Raw genomic sequence first — 15623 nt, forward strand, 5'->3', positions numbered from 1 at the left:
TGCACCACCAATGAGGCCAGGTGAGGCTGCTTTCACATTAGCGGCTGCCTTCTTTTCGGCGGGGGAGCAGCCTGCCGGATCCGTGCTGCTGCTAGTGCACGCGTGCCCCCCGTTAGTCCCGGAGGATCCGTGCTGCTCAGGCCCGTCGCTAACAGACAGGCAAAACAAACAATTGCTTGGGGCCCCGAGCTGGCCAAGCAGAGTAACTCAGAAGAAAATATTCTAACCCCCAGGCGTTCCCATGGTGACGGGGACGCTTGCCTGGTTAGAATATACCATCGGATCTGAGTTTTTCGAGCTCAGTGAGATCGTAAAAAACTCAAATCCGATGGTATATTCTAACCCCCAAGCGTTCCCATGGTGACAGGGACGCTTGCCTGGGGGTTAGAATATACAGGGCCCCGACTACTTTAACTTTAATCATTGCTCATTGGCATTGCTGAGTGAGCTGTTTACTTGGATTATTTCGGATATCTCTTACTTTGTCTTAGCTCCGGACTCCGGTAATAGCAGGCAGTGCGGGGGGCGGCGCTCACTCACTGTCACTGACGTCACGCGCCTGCTACTCCCACTAGGCGGCGCAGGCGCGTGACGTCAGTGAGTGAGCGCCGCCTGCACTGCCTGCTGTTGTTACCGGAGCTAAGACAAAGTAAGAGTCAGAGACTCAGAGATATCCAAACAATCCTAGTAAAGAGCTCAGTAATGACTTGAGCAATGATTAAAGTAGTTACTGATTCGTTTATTAATATACTGTGCTGTGAGCGTCGGGGAGGGGGATCTGTGGATGGCAGTGCCATCCACAGATCCCCCTACAGTGCCATCCACAGATCCCCCCTCCCCTATTCAGTGCCATCCACACAGATCTCCCCCCCTAAACAGCGCCATCCACAGATCCCCCTACAGTGCCATCCACAGATCCCCCCTCCCCTATTCAGTGCCATCCACACAGATCTCCCCCCTAAACAGCGCCATCCACAGATCCCCCTACAGTGCCATCCACAGATCCCCCCTCCCCTAAACAGTGCCATCATGATGATCATGGCACTGTTTAGGGGAGGGGGGATCTGTGGATGGCACTGTTTAGGGGGGAGATCTGTGGATGGCACTATTTAGGGGGAGATCTGTGGATGGCACTGTTTAGGGGAGGGGGGATCTGTGGATGGCACTGTAGGGGGATCTGTGGATGGCACTGTTCAAATTTCATGCACATTAAATGCAACAGCAGTATTTGCACTGTAAACCTCCTTTTTTATTTTATATAAAGTGTGGGTGAACTTAAACTGTATGGCTATACTGTGGTTCCTGTAGGCTTTGCGTGCGTAAGGTGTGGAGGGGGGGCCTCCATGTCTATTTTGCTTGGGGCCCCCAAATTCCTTCAAACAGCCCTGGTGCTGCTGCTAGTGCACGCGTGCCCCCCGTTAGTCCCGGAGGTCCGGCCGCAGCATGGCAGACATGCCGAGAGCGCTTTCATTGTGGCAAAGGGGTTAGGTTAAAAGGAGTCTGTCACCACATTTGGACATTATAGACCGGTTCTGGCATAACTTTAGATGACTCCAACGGTACCTTTGAGAGAAGGACGGGCAGAGGCTGGGATATGAACAAAAGAGGATTGTCAGCCTGGGCCCCAAAGAAGTTAACTCCGCCCCTGGGCTCTTGCGAGCCCTCATTTACATATAAATAAAAGCCAGTTTATGCCATTAGATTCATGTGAAGTTATGCCAGAAGGCTATGTAAGCGGGAGGGGGGGCGCCATTTCAGTTTTCGCCTCAGGCAGCAGAAAGGCTAGGTGCAGTACTAAGTCCCAGTCGTGTGTGACAGCCGTCCTCTCCTGCGGGGACCTGCTCCTAGTGTCAGTGAGAGTCCGGCCATCTGCTGGGGGAGCCCGCTCTACCTTCAGCCTGCGTGCGGTCCAGAGGATGCGGCGCAGCACACGGCTCTCCCCGCTCTACAGTGGACGCTTCCAGAGCCAGGCTAATGAAGGGGGAGGAGCCTCGTGTGATTGGCCGGAGGACTCTGATGGCTTCAATGAAGTCAGAGCTGGGCTCCAGCAGCAGAATAATACCGCGGCGTGTGGTGTGCGCCCAGCGAGGACGCCGCATTCTACACACAAGGTAAGTTTCGCTGCCTACAACTTACCTGTTATCGTGCACGACGTGCAGGCTGCATCCTCCCTCGGGAATACACTGCTGCACGTGCCCTCTCATTCTCCTCATCCCTCACTGATGGATTAGCACAAACCACAACTAGTGCTGTCAGTGAGCACAGCCCCGTCCAGAATAAGTGCAACCTTGTCTCTATAAGTGCAACCGTCCAACCCCAGGAATCCATGACAGTCGACAAACACCACCAATATTGATTTACATCCATCCGTTTATTGGGCCACGTCTGTCGTGCATCTGGTACCTACGGGGTTAACGGTGGAGTTCCACAAAAAAAATAAAAAAATATTGGGATTTTGGTTGAGAAATATCCGCAGGGCTGACGTGTAATCAGGCAGGAGGTGCTGAATCCGGCGCGAGGCTCAGTCCCGGGGTTTGCAGCGAATTCCTGCTGACTGCAGATGAACAGTTACCAAGTCAGCAATGCACGGACTGCAATGGGCAGCGGAGGTCCAGCTCGTGTCTCCGTCCCGGTGACGTTCAGTGGCCGTCGTCCCCGATCAGCAAATAGAACTGCTTAGAGAGATGGATCTGACGGGCGCTGAGTAATGAGGCTCTGGCCATGTGTGCGGAGGGTTCAGCGCTGTCGCATGGACGCCGAGTGTTAATATCACGGTACACCTGGAGCCGCTCGGTGCCATTAACATGACAATGGCAGAGCTGTCAGCGGCTGTGCTGGTGCACGCTTCCACAAACTGCTGCTGTTTATTATGTGAAATGTGCTGCAGAGCCTCCATCTCCGTGCAAGTCATTTTGTTCGCCGTACCGCGATCGTTTCCAGCGCTGGCCGCTGGAAATGCTGAAAATAGAATTTGAATAAAACACGAGCTGCATCTTGTCTAATGATTACATCCTGTAACTTCAGAGCGGCGCTCGGGACTCCGCGTCGCTGGACCTGGATGTGGCATGCTGATTGTTTTAAGGGGGGGAAAGGGGGGGTGTTATGTGAAAGGAATAGTATAAAATGATTCCGTTGGAATTGACGAGCAGATAACCAGGAACAAGCCTTACAGGGTTGGCCTGGTATATGTCCTATGCAGGTAGATCTGTGCCCTGGGCATTCCTCAGCTGCTGAAGAACCTCTTTAAAAATTAAGCACCCCACAAAGTGGCTTTCCAAAATGACCAAGAGGTTGCTGGAAAATAGCTTGCATTTCCCAAAAGGGATCACGTGACGCACTTCCCTGCAAAACTTCCCTAGGTGACACGCTGCTGTTAAAGGGGTTGTCCCGGAAAGGGTTGCATACCCTTTTCTAGGCATCTGGCACCCCCCACCGGACAGAAGATCCTGCGCCACTGCTCTGATTCTCCCTGCTGGGCTCTGTTTACCCGGCTGCGCGGTGAGATGTCACTGCTGCAGCCAATCACTAGCCATAGAAGGGCACGAGATGAGGCCAGTGATTGGCTGCAGTGGTCACGTGTTGTGAGAGATCAGGTAGGTACTTACTTAGGGCTCGTTCACACGAACGTGTGATGCTCGTTACCGTATTGCGGGGCTGCAATACACAGGCACCGTTCCGTGGCCATTCCGCATCACAGATGCGGACCCATTCATTTCAGTGGGTCCACAAATCCGGAGATGCGGAACGGTACAGAACACTATGGTAGCACTACGGAGTGCTTTCTGGGGTTCGTTCCGTGCTTCCGCAGCAAGTTCTATCTTTTTGCGGAACGGAGGGATCGTGGACCCATTCAAGTGAATGGGTCTGCGATCCCCATGCGCCTGCCCCACGGACGGTGCCCGTGCATTGCGGACCGCAATTTGCGGTCCACAGCACGGGCACGGGCTTCACACGTTCATGTGAACGAGCCCTTACCTGTACTTTATTTGAGGAGGTTCTCGGGGATTGTTCGGATTCTTCCTGAAACTGGACAACCCCTGCAATTTCTAAGGGCTCATTCACACAACCGTATATTTTTTGCGTTTCCGTTCCGTTTTTTTTTTTTTTGCGGACTATATGCGGAACCATTCCGTTTCATGTACTCCGTGAGCATTCCGTTTCATGTACTCCGTGTGCATTCCGTTTCTGTATTTCCGTTCCGCTACATTTTGAGTCTTGTCTTATTATTGTCCGCATTACGGACAAGGATAGTGCTGTTCTATTAGGCGCCAGCTGTTCCGTTCCGCAAAATACGGAATGCACACGGACGTCATCCCTATTTTTTGCGGATCCTTTTTTTGCGGACCGCAAAATACATATGGCCCTAACATTGATGGCATATGAGGGTGTTATACCATCAGCTTCTGTCCGCAGGCGGTGCCATAGGTAAGAACCCTAGAAAGGGTGTGCAACCCTTTCAACCTTTACCCTTCAGAGCACCATTCGTCACCCCGTGCTATGTTGGAGCCACCAACGCAGCCGAATTTACCTGAAAGTGAGTGTGTTACCCCCAGTGGGGTAGATTTATTAATCCTATAGGTGCCATAAAACTATCACAGGGCTCAGGCTGGATGATAACGGGGGAGCAGGGAGAGACCCTTTTCTCTGACTCTTTACCAACTATTGTTCAGCTTAGTTTGAGACCGAATTTTACGCCAGAATTCTGGCGCTAACTGCTGCATTGGGGCATGTTGCACCCTTGTCGAGCTAGGTGCAGAGGATTTCTCAAGAACTAGATGACCCAAAAATGTGCCCGATTTCACTGAATTATGCCAAATTTTGCCACAGTTTACGACATGTCTAGGTGCACTAATGTTAGTAAATGTGAACCACTGGTTGGTTGGCGTCTTGCATTATACAAGTAAAGCCAATGGGACCACCGCACCTTCAGTCTAAGCACTGTGGGGGTCTCGTCAATGCCCAACCTGCGGCCCTCCAGCTGTTGTAAAACTACAACTCCCACAATGCCCTGCTGTAGACTGATAGCTGTAGGCTGTCCAGGCACGCTGGGAGTTGTAGTTTTGCAACACCTGGAGGGCCGCAGGTTGGGCATCCCTGGTCTACAGGGACCACCACTGATCAGACATTGAGGACATATCCCTTTAAGGCCTCATGCACATGACCGTGAGCATATTGCGACCCGCAAACCGCTGATCCGCAAAATACGGATGCGGTTTATGTGCATGCAGCATTTTGTGGTGGACCGATTGACTTTAATGGGTCTGCAGTCCATATTTTGCAGACAGCTATAGGACATGTTCTATCGTTTGCGGAACGGACGTATGGATGTCATCCGCGTGCTTTTCGCACTCGTATATCCATTCTGCAAAAGATAGAACATGTCCAATATCTGTCTGCAGACCCATTGAAGTCAATGGTCCTTAACAAAATGCAGCATGCACACGGATCGCGTCCGTATTTTGAGAATCTGTGATTTGTGGATAGCAAAATGCTTACGGTCGTGTGCACGAGGCGTAAGAAACGGGAGAATTTCTGTTAAGGCTCATGCCCACGAACGTATATTAGTTCCGTGTCCGTTCCGTTTTTTTTGCGGACTGTATACGGAACCATTCATTTCCATGGGTCCGCAAAAAAAGGAAGGTGCTCCGTGTGAATTCCGTTTCCGTATGTCCGTATTTCCGTTCCGCAAAAATGTCCTATTATTGTCCGCATTACAGACAAGGATATTACTGTTCTATTAGGGGCCAGCTGTTCCGTTCCGAAAAATCCGGAATGCACACAGAAGTCATCCATATTTTTTGCAGATCCGTTTTTTGCGGACCGCAAAATACATACGGTTGTGTGCATGAGGCCTTAAGCTGCTGAATTTAGGAGGTCATGTAGCGGATGTGACTGCCTCTGCTAATTTGACTTTTCTAGAATATAATGAGAATAATTAAATCTGATTGTTGGCTTCAATCTCCCTCCCACCCCCCCACCATATTGCTTTCCAGTCTAGTCCTCCATATATCTTGTTTTTGAGTTAACATTTTCATGAAAGCTAAAGGAGAACTCCGGAAGGCCTGTAACTTCTTATGGTCATTACATACAGTGCATGGGGCTCATACTACAAATCGCTTTCAGCACATTATAATTTCTACCATATGGAGGAGTTCCTCTTAAAATTGAGTTAGGTAAAAGAACATTTATTTTTGAGATTAATAATATTATCATCAAAAAATTTTTGCGCAAGCTCCGTTTGACCTGCAATGTGTTTTTTTAATGTCTCCATGGCAACTCCATATACAGTATGTATATTCATTCTGATAAGAATTTTCATCTTGTTTTTGTGGAATTCTGTGACATTTAAAGAAAAGCTTTTCCTTATCTTTCCATCAGTTTGAAAGTACAGGGTAACCCTTTTTAGGCTGGTTTCTGACGGCTGATCCGATTTACATCCGCAGTGATGTCTTGGTGCCCATGAGTTCTCCCCCCCGCACCCATACACTAGAAGGAAGGAGTCTCAGATGCAGACTGGACAATTGTGCACGCCCCTACGTTCAAGGCAGAGAAATGGACTTGTGAATTGCGTCCAACTTTAATGAGTCCGTATGGGTTGTAGGTGCAGTCCATTGTGCATACAAACGGTAAATACGCCCGTCTGAATCAGGCCTAAGGGTCCATTCACACGTCCGCAATTGTTTTACGGTCCGCAAATTGTGGATCCGCAAAACATGGACACCGGCCATGTTCGTTCCGCCTTTTGCGGACCGCACATGGCCGGCACTATGATAGAAAGGCCTGTTCTTGTCCGTGGCTGCGGACAAGAATAGGACATGCTCTGTCTTTTTTGCGGGGCCGCGGAACGGAAGTGCAGATGCGGACAGCACATGGTCGTGTGCATGAGCCCTTAGGCTGAAGCTGGAGCTTGGATATCACGGTCAGTGCCCCCAAGGGGAGACGAGTACACATGGCATTCTCCGTTTACAAAGATCGCCGAGGCTTTATAGACCTCATGCTCACGGCCGTTGGGCGGCCGTGGCCGTATTGCGGCCCGCAAACAGCGGGTCGGCAATCCACGGCCACCGGCCGTGTACACCCCACATGGATCTGCAATTCCAGAGATGCGTCACGGAACAGAACACTGGAAGCACTACGGAGTGCTTCAGTTGCGTTTCCTTCCGTGGTTCCGCACCAAAAAAAATATGACATGTCATATTTTTTTGCGGTGCGGACAGACCACGGACCCATTCAAGTTAAATGGGGGTCCGGCCCGCTGCACAGATGTTGCTCGTGCATTGGGGACCCCAATTGTGGTCCCCAAAACACGGAACGGCTGCACAACGGACGTGTGCATGAGGCCTTACATAGACTAACTCAGTGGTAGAAATTTTCGGTTTGGGGACCTCTGAAAGTCTGGGTTCACAACACGTTTTTGTCAAACGTTTAACATATACGTTTGGGAAAAAATAAAGGATACAAGAGCGTAGTACACCACGCTTTACCATCCTGCAAAGTCTAGTTAAAAGGTAAGTGTACGTTAACGTATACATTTATTTACAGTGGAACTCTATAGTGACGGATGCCAGTGTATAGCATCCATTTAATGTATACATGTTTTGTATACGGTAAGCGTAGTCACAGCGAAGGGGCAGGGAAGGGGGCACGGTTACCGGGAAGGGGGCACGGAGAAGTGCGCTGGGCGTGGATAAAACAACGTTTTCAGTACTTCTGCTGCATCTTCCTTCAGGAAGAAAGGAAACACTGCTGGCGGCTTGGGATGGTTTTGGGAGGTGACAGGTTCCCTTTAAGCTGCAATGCATTTTAGCGCGACTGCTTTTTTTGGAAGTTGCTTAGCAACAAATGATTAGACCTTTTTGAGACTACGGTGTTTGTGTGGAGCTTTAAGAACAGTTCTGCACCTGAGGACCATTTCCATCTTTGTGCAGTGTCCCTTGTTCTTTGACGTCCCTTAGAACCAATAAGAATTAGGGGTCCTGCACAGAAGCACGATGCTGCGGTATATGACATGTCACTGCGCCCCAATATTTACAGGCATGACACCTATAGTGGTTCAAGAGTCTTTTGCTATATCTCGGTATGCCTTTGATTTCACAAGGAGGGGTGTACAGTTTTTTGTTTTTATCCCAGGTTGCTTACAAATATCACATAACTAAATCGTGTCCTACCAACAGATCATGTATTATGGACGGAGATGTTTTCCACTAGAAGGAGTGAGAATGTTGTTGCTGTAGGTTAGGACCAGCAATTACTATCCAGAGGTCCTCTGGGACTGAGGAATTGATGACTTATCCCCAGGTTAGGTCCTCCATATCAGATTAGCGGTTTTGAAGCAGCTCTGCCGCCAGATGCAGGTATTGGAACTACACGGCCCCGTACACTGTGTAGTAGCCGGAGCTCGGTGGTGCAGCGTTGCTCCTATTCACTTGATGGCCTAACGACAGGTCATCAGTACCCAGGGGTGGACTGGCCATAGACTCTATAGGGAGAATTCCCAGTAGGCTGATGTCCAGGGGGGGTCACCCAAGCCCTCCTCATGGCCGCCATCTGGATACTTACCGATATAATGCTCTCAATATTAATTAATGCTAGGCGCGTCAGGTACTTATGCTGGTGGCTGCAGGGGTGGCGGTATTTTGTGGGGCACTGTAGTATTTGCTTCTGCTGGGGTCGTATTTTGTGCTGCACTATGGTATTGCTGGCCCCGCCTACTTCTGTTGTCCCTGCCCATTTGTGTTGCCCCTCCTTCTATCAGTTTGGACCCGCCTACAACATGTGCCTCTTTTAAAGCGGTTGTCCCCTCCGCAAAAAGCATTTATCATGTAGAGAAAGTTAATGCAAGGCGCTTACTAATGTATTGTTATTATCCATATTGCCTCCTTTGCTGGCTGGATTCATTTTTCCATCACATTATACATTGCTAATTTCCATGGTTACGGCCACCTTGCAATCCATCAGCGGTGGTTGTGCTTGCACACTATAGGAAAAAGCACCTGCCTCTCTGGTGGCCAGGACTGTGTGGACTGTCTGGTGTTTTTTCCTATAGTGTACAAGCACGGCCACCGCTGATAGATTGCAGGGTGGTCATAACCAATGGAAATGAGCAGTGTATAATGTGATGGAAAAATGAATCCAGCCAGCAAAGGAAGCAATATGGACAATCACAATACATTAGTAAGTGCCTTGTATTAACTTTCTCTACATGATAAATGCCTTTTACTGAAACGAGACAGCCCCTTTAAAGAGGTTTCCATGATTTTATTTTATTTTTTATTGATATTGTATCCTTTTGGATTGACAATCGATATCAGATCGACGGAGGACTGACACCCCGAACCCCCACTGATCAACTCTGGAGCCAGAATGTCCACCTTATGTTTAGGTCCAAAATTCTGTGAAGAGAAAAAAGCTATACCTAGATCAAGCTGCGTTTTGATAAAAATGGCTTAAAAAAACTATGAGGGGAATTTATCATTAGGAGAATATTTGAAGTCGGTTTTGCTTCAGTCTGTGTTGGAGTACTTTGTGCCACGTTTATCAAATGGTGCATGTTGTTTGGCTTGTCCTTAAGAGCTTATTCACACGACCCTGGTTTTGTTCCGCATCCGAGCCGCATTTTTTTGCTTCACTTCAATGGGGCCGCAAAAGATGCGGGTGGCACTCCTTGTGCTGTCCGCATCCGTTGCTCCGTTTCGTGGCCCCATAAAAAATTATGAGTCATGTCCTATTCTTGTCCGTTTTGCAGACAAGAATAGGCATTTCTATAATGGGCCTCCTGTTCCGTTCCTCAAATTGCATGGCACGATGGTGTGAACAAGCACTTCTGTCTAGAGAAGCTCCTCCAGTTTTCCTTCTCCACCCTCCTCCTGGAGTGAGATTGCGACTTATTTGCGACTTTTAAAAAAGTCTCAATGATAAATCTGGAGTAAAACTCATTAACATAGCTCACCACGCCCACTTTTCCACCCATACTACAAAACTGGAGTGAGTTGTGTACCCATGCAAAAAGTCGCTAAATTTTGCGCAAGTGAGTGTAAAAAAGGGGGGGGGGGGGGGGGGGAGGACAACGTGCCTCTGCAAAAAACATGCTCTATTATTTTGTGGTGTGGATGGATCGCGAACCTTTTCAAGTTAAATGGGTCTGCATCCGTCAGCGCAGGCCACGCGGAGGGTGCAATTTGCGGTTCCCAATGAACGGCTCGGGCGGAACATGAGCCCTGAGTCCCATAGACATTGAAAGGAGCGTAACAGTGAACACGGCTCCATTCAGACTCCTCCAAATGGGGGGGGCTCAGGACCCCCATTCTAGTGAACTCCAATTCAGTACTGAGAGTAGTGCATGGACTACAGTGCCATTTGCAGAGTCAGTTACTCTTTGATTTTTCTTCCCATCATCTCCTTTTTGTTGTTCATAGGACTTTTTGTTGATAGTTGTGTTAATAGAGTCTCAAGGGTCTATTAAAGCAGGTACCCTACTTTTATAAGCCTTTGGGACTCTATTAACACTACTATCAACATAAGGTCATCTAGAGAAACAGCAGGTTTTTTAAATTCTTTTTTTCCTTTTGGTGTTTAGGTATCAGAGCAATCAAATGAAAGTTCTGATTTAACATAAGAAGCAGGGTTTTCTTTAGCCTCTTGGCTATTAGTTTCTCTATGTAAGTACCCTGGACCAGAGGTCTATTTTCCCATATGGAGCACACTTTCCAGAGATCACAGAGAAGACTATAGGGTACATGATACTGTGCAACAGTCCGATATATTGTGTATAAGACTGTCCTATAACTGCCTCCTGTACATTCGTCCCAGTCCACCAGACCACCACTACTTCCTGCCGCAACCACCAGACGTCCCTGTTCAATTCTTATTGCATTGAGTTTTGCACAGTCTATTGCCCCGATCCCTACGTGACAGATTTGGTGCTTAAAGAAAGGTAGGGATTCAGTCTTCTGAGACAGAAATTTAAAATGGTCAAAATTTGCTAATTCTGCATGGAAGACCTAGAGAAGACTGGTAATGGTTTCCCTGCATGAATAGCAACCCCCTAGGCCTCTTTCACACGGGCGTCGTGTGTGAGGGCCGGATAGGAAGCGGATGCGTATCGGGAAATATCGCGATTTTTCCGTGCGAGTGCAAAGCGATTTAATGCGTTTTTTGCACGCGCATGAGAAAAATCGGCATGTTTAGTACCCAAACCCGAACCCGGACTTCTTCACAGAAGTTCAGGTTTGGGATCAGTGTTGTGTAGATTTTATTATTTTCCCTTATAACATATTTATAAGGGAAAATAATAGCATTCTTAGGCTAGGTCTACACTGCAACATTTGTCGCGCAACAATTTTTACAATGGCAGTCTATGGTGTCGCACTGCAACATCAGACATGCTACGACTGCGACGCGACAGTCGCAGAAAAATCCATCTCGAATGGATTTTCTGCGACTGTCGCGTCGCAGCATGTTGCAGTGCGACACTATAGACTGCCATTATAAAAATTGTCGCGCGACAAATGTCGTCATGTAGACCTAGCCTTAATACAGAATGCTTAGTAAAATAGGGATGGAGGGGTTAAAAAAATAAAATAAAATTTAACTCACCTCATCCACTTGTTCGCGCAGCCCGGCTTCTCTTCTGTCTTCTTCTTTGATGCCCAGGAGGAAAAGGACCTGTGGTGACGTCACTGCGCTCATCACATGATCCATCACCATAGTGATGGATCATTTATTTATTTATTTTTAACCCCTCCATCCCTATTTTACCATATTAACCATGTTATAAGGGAAATAATAATGATCGGGTCCCCATCCCGATCGTCTCCTAGCAACCATGCGTGAAAATCACATTGCATCCGCACTTGCTTGCGGATGCTTGAGATTTTCACGCAGCCCCATTCACTTCTATGGGGCCTGCGTTGCGTGAAAAAACGCACAATATAGAGCACGCTGCGATTTTCACGCAATGCACAAGTGATGCGTGAAAATCACCGCTCATGTGCACAGCCCCATAAAAATGAATGGGTCCAGATTCAGTGCGGGTGCAATGCGTTCAACTCACGCATTGCACCCGCGCGGAAATCTCGCCCGTGTGAAAGAGGCCTTAATGTTATATAAGCCTACGTAATATAATATAATTAATATATATATATATATATATATATATATATATATATATATATATATATATATATATATATATATATATATATATATTTCTACAATTTTCGTACTCCTTGGCTAAAAATACTCCTCAAAAATGGTTAGAGGAGTATTTTTACTCTTCTGGAAAAAATGTAGTGCGACCTCTGCCCATCTAAGATATCCATATACCCTAATGGGACAAACATTTTTGTTTCAGTCCGTAGCTGAAAAACCATTCATCCCTAGTCCTGAGGAGTATCTGGCTTGTCCAGTTTCAGTAAGAAAAGGCTGCAGTAAGTAAGAGGCCAGCAATTGGCTGCAGTGTCCACGTGTTGGCGATGTGGTTGTCAGCGCTGCAGCCGAGTAAACAAACCCTGTCTGGGGCAGCTCTGGATCCACTAGGCAAGAAGAGCTTGCTAAGGCTAGTTTCACACCTGCGGCTGCCTCTGCGGCATAGAACAGCCTGGTGGACTTCCCCTGATCCAGCATTACTAGATACTGCCGCCAGCCTGCTGGACCCCATTGACTATAATTGGTTCCAGCAGAGATCTGGCCGCCACCTGGCAAACATGCAGAGAATCGGCTGATTCCCGGCATTCTCTGCCAAAAGAACTGTCCAGAACAGCCAGCGCAGATGTGAAAGTATCCTTAGGGCTTATGCACACGACCCTATGTATTTTGCTGTCCACAAAACACTGATCTGCAAAAAATACGGATGACGGCGTGCATTCTGTATTTTGCCAAACGGAACAGCTGGCCCCTAATAGAACGGTCCTATCCTTGTCCATAATGCGGACAATAATTGGACTTGTTCTATTTATTTACAGAACTGACATATGGACACGGAATGCACACGGAGTAACTTCCATATTTTTTGCGGACACATTGAAATGAATGCTTCCGCATACGGTCCGCAAAAAATAATAATTGAACAGACACAAAAAGAAAATACTTTTGTGTGCATGAGCCTAAACCTGACAATCCTTTCATCATTCAGGAAATTATTAGAGAGATTTTTGCTGCCGATGCCTTTAGCTTGCAGAGGATTGCCTAGAGAGGACACGACCGCTCGGCAGAAAGCAGGACTCGGTATGTAGAGTAAACAAGGATGTTCTCAATTACTCACAGCAAACAAATATCTTAAGGAATGAAGTATATTAGCATTAATTATACAGTTGTTATGCTTTATTACCCTAAAACTGGAAAACCTGCAGTCCGGGAACTGTTCATGCATGTCCTGAAGGCAATAAACAGGTGCGATTGTAGATGGAGAGCACGTCAAGGGTGCGGTCAGTTGATGTCACACAACTACAGTACATGGACACAGCATAGCAATGACTGCTTTTACTGGCGGTAGTATAGTTTACAGCTGTGGGTTTTGTACAGTATTGCCCGGGTTTCATTACCAGTGATGATTGTGTAGCAGTGAATATTAGTTCCATAAAAATGTAACTTCCAAAAAACTCTTTATAAAAGAATCCGAAGATATTGTGTCGTCTACATCAATTCTGACTACTTGGAAGTTAGTAAAGCAAGCGTGAGCATTTGCATCTCCAAATGAATTCATCGACACTGTTCAGAGTAAGTCCGGTCATTATTAATAATGAAAGGGAGCTGGTAAATATTTTATACCTTACCTTAATATCCGGTTACCTGGTAGACAGGACCTAGGCTTCTCTTTGATGCTTATCTTGAGTTGCAGGGTTGGTTGCACTATCGTTCTTGTGATGGTTTTAGAGTTTTACAATGTCCAAACATTGTACAAAAATCGAAAGTTTTTTTTAAAGGGGTTGTGCCATGTTTAGAAGTTATCCCCTATCGACAGGATAAGGGAAAACTAGCTGATCGCTGGGGGTACCTTCCCCCGATCTCATGGAGTAGCAGGTCAAACATATGCCCTGTCGCTCCATTCATTCTGTATGGGTCAACCGGAATTACCTGAGTGCTGTACTTGGGTATTTCCACATCAGGGCACATGTTTGACCTGTCGCTCCATCACATCGGGGAACGGGAGCCCCATTCTTAGGTCTCTTGCACGCGGCCGTAGTACTCCCGTGGCCATATTGGGGGCCGCATACGGCGGTTCGCGCAATACAGGGGGCACCGGCTGTGTGCATTCCGCATCACGGATGCGGACCTATTCACTATGAAATGGTTCCGTGGTTCCATTGCGCAAAAATATAGAGCTTGTTCTATCTTTTTGCGGAACAGACGGATTGCGGACCCCATTCAAGTGAATGGGTCCGTGATCCGCATGCGGCTGGCCCACGGTCGATGGCCGTGCATTGCGCACCACAATTTGCGGTCTGCAGCACAAGCCTGGCCAACATACGGTCGTGTGCAAGAGGCCTTACAATGGGTCAGGACCCCAGCCATAGGTTAGTTATCCCCTCTCTGTGGATAAGGGAAACAACCCCTTTAATATTTATCAGTGACTCCAATACTTTTGTCCTTTTTAGCACAAATAGATTTTCCATAGCATTACAACGCCATTTTGGCTATACATAGCGACCCCTGTAAATAGGTGACGTAATCATATTGTGCATGAGGCATGTATTGGAAGATTTGGGAAAAATGACATTTTTGAAAAATTTGCAGTGTTAAAAATAAAGAGGACCTGTCACCTGTCCTGACATGTCGGTATGTAATAATTGGACTCCACATGTAATGAAAATTCTGGACTACCTGTTCTTTTGCCTCTTATGTTCTGCTATTCTCCTGTGATTCCGACTAGAAGTTTATGGATAAATTGACAGCTGGGTGTTACCAGCTGAAGTTGTGTCTTTGTCCACTTAGTGCTGGTCATGGCAGGCTGTGCACAGAGACACCACTCAGACGAGGGGAATGGTAACCCCCAGTTGTTGGTTTTCTTGATAAATTTCTAGTAGGACTATGCTCCAGAATTTTTATTAGATAAGGAATGCAAGTTGTTGTTAAAACAGACATGTCAGGGGAGGTGACCGGTCCTCTGTAACATTTTCATGGGTGTACTTATTGCAATATTGCTTGGGTCACAATGAAAGGGTACATTAGACAACCCAGAGGAACATCTGTCCAAAATAATAGGCATTTATATTATGCTGCTGTAACAACCTTAGCCCCTATTGGAAACCCTTTGACTGGATTTCAAAACTCACATTAAAGCCTCATGCACACGAATGTGTCTATATTTCGGTCCGCAAACCATGGATCTCCAAAAAAGTCACCTTCCGTGAACCAACATAAAAAGGGTGAATCTTTGGTTACAGTTTCACAATAAGAATCAATGGGAAATAAGGGGGAGAGTGTCTAAAGTGTGAGGATAAGGGTGATTGGCTTTAATTTGGTTTGATGGGGCTCAGATTCTTTCCTACGGCTAGTTTCAGAAGAGCGCGTTCACTCTGGGAAACACACTCCACGTGGGAGAGTTATTTCCTGGCCTTAACTCTGCTCCTGTGACAGGACCTCATCGTATTGTAAAGATTTGGTGCCTCGCAGCGCTGGGGTCC

General features: G+C 47.2%; 1 long non-coding RNA gene across 2 annotated transcripts in view; it reads left to right on the forward strand.

The window, feature by feature from the left end:
* Window positions 1-2015: 2015 nt before the first annotated feature.
* LOC121004376 overlaps window positions 2016-15623 on the forward strand; it is a 144047-nt gene continuing 130439 nt past the window's right edge. The window contains exons 1-2 of one of the 2 annotated variants that reach the window (XR_005779703.1): window positions 2046-2111; window positions 3112-3116. This is a non-coding gene — a long non-coding RNA (uncharacterized LOC121004376). Of the gene's footprint in view, window positions 2112-3111; window positions 3117-15623 lie in introns of both variants that reach the window. The other variant, XR_005779702.1, reaches the window with a different exon arrangement.

This window comes from Bufo bufo, chromosome 6 (genome assembly GCF_905171765.1).
Source record: "Bufo bufo chromosome 6, aBufBuf1.1, whole genome shotgun sequence".
Classification (NCBI taxonomy): Eukaryota; Metazoa; Chordata; class Amphibia; order Anura; family Bufonidae; genus Bufo; species Bufo bufo.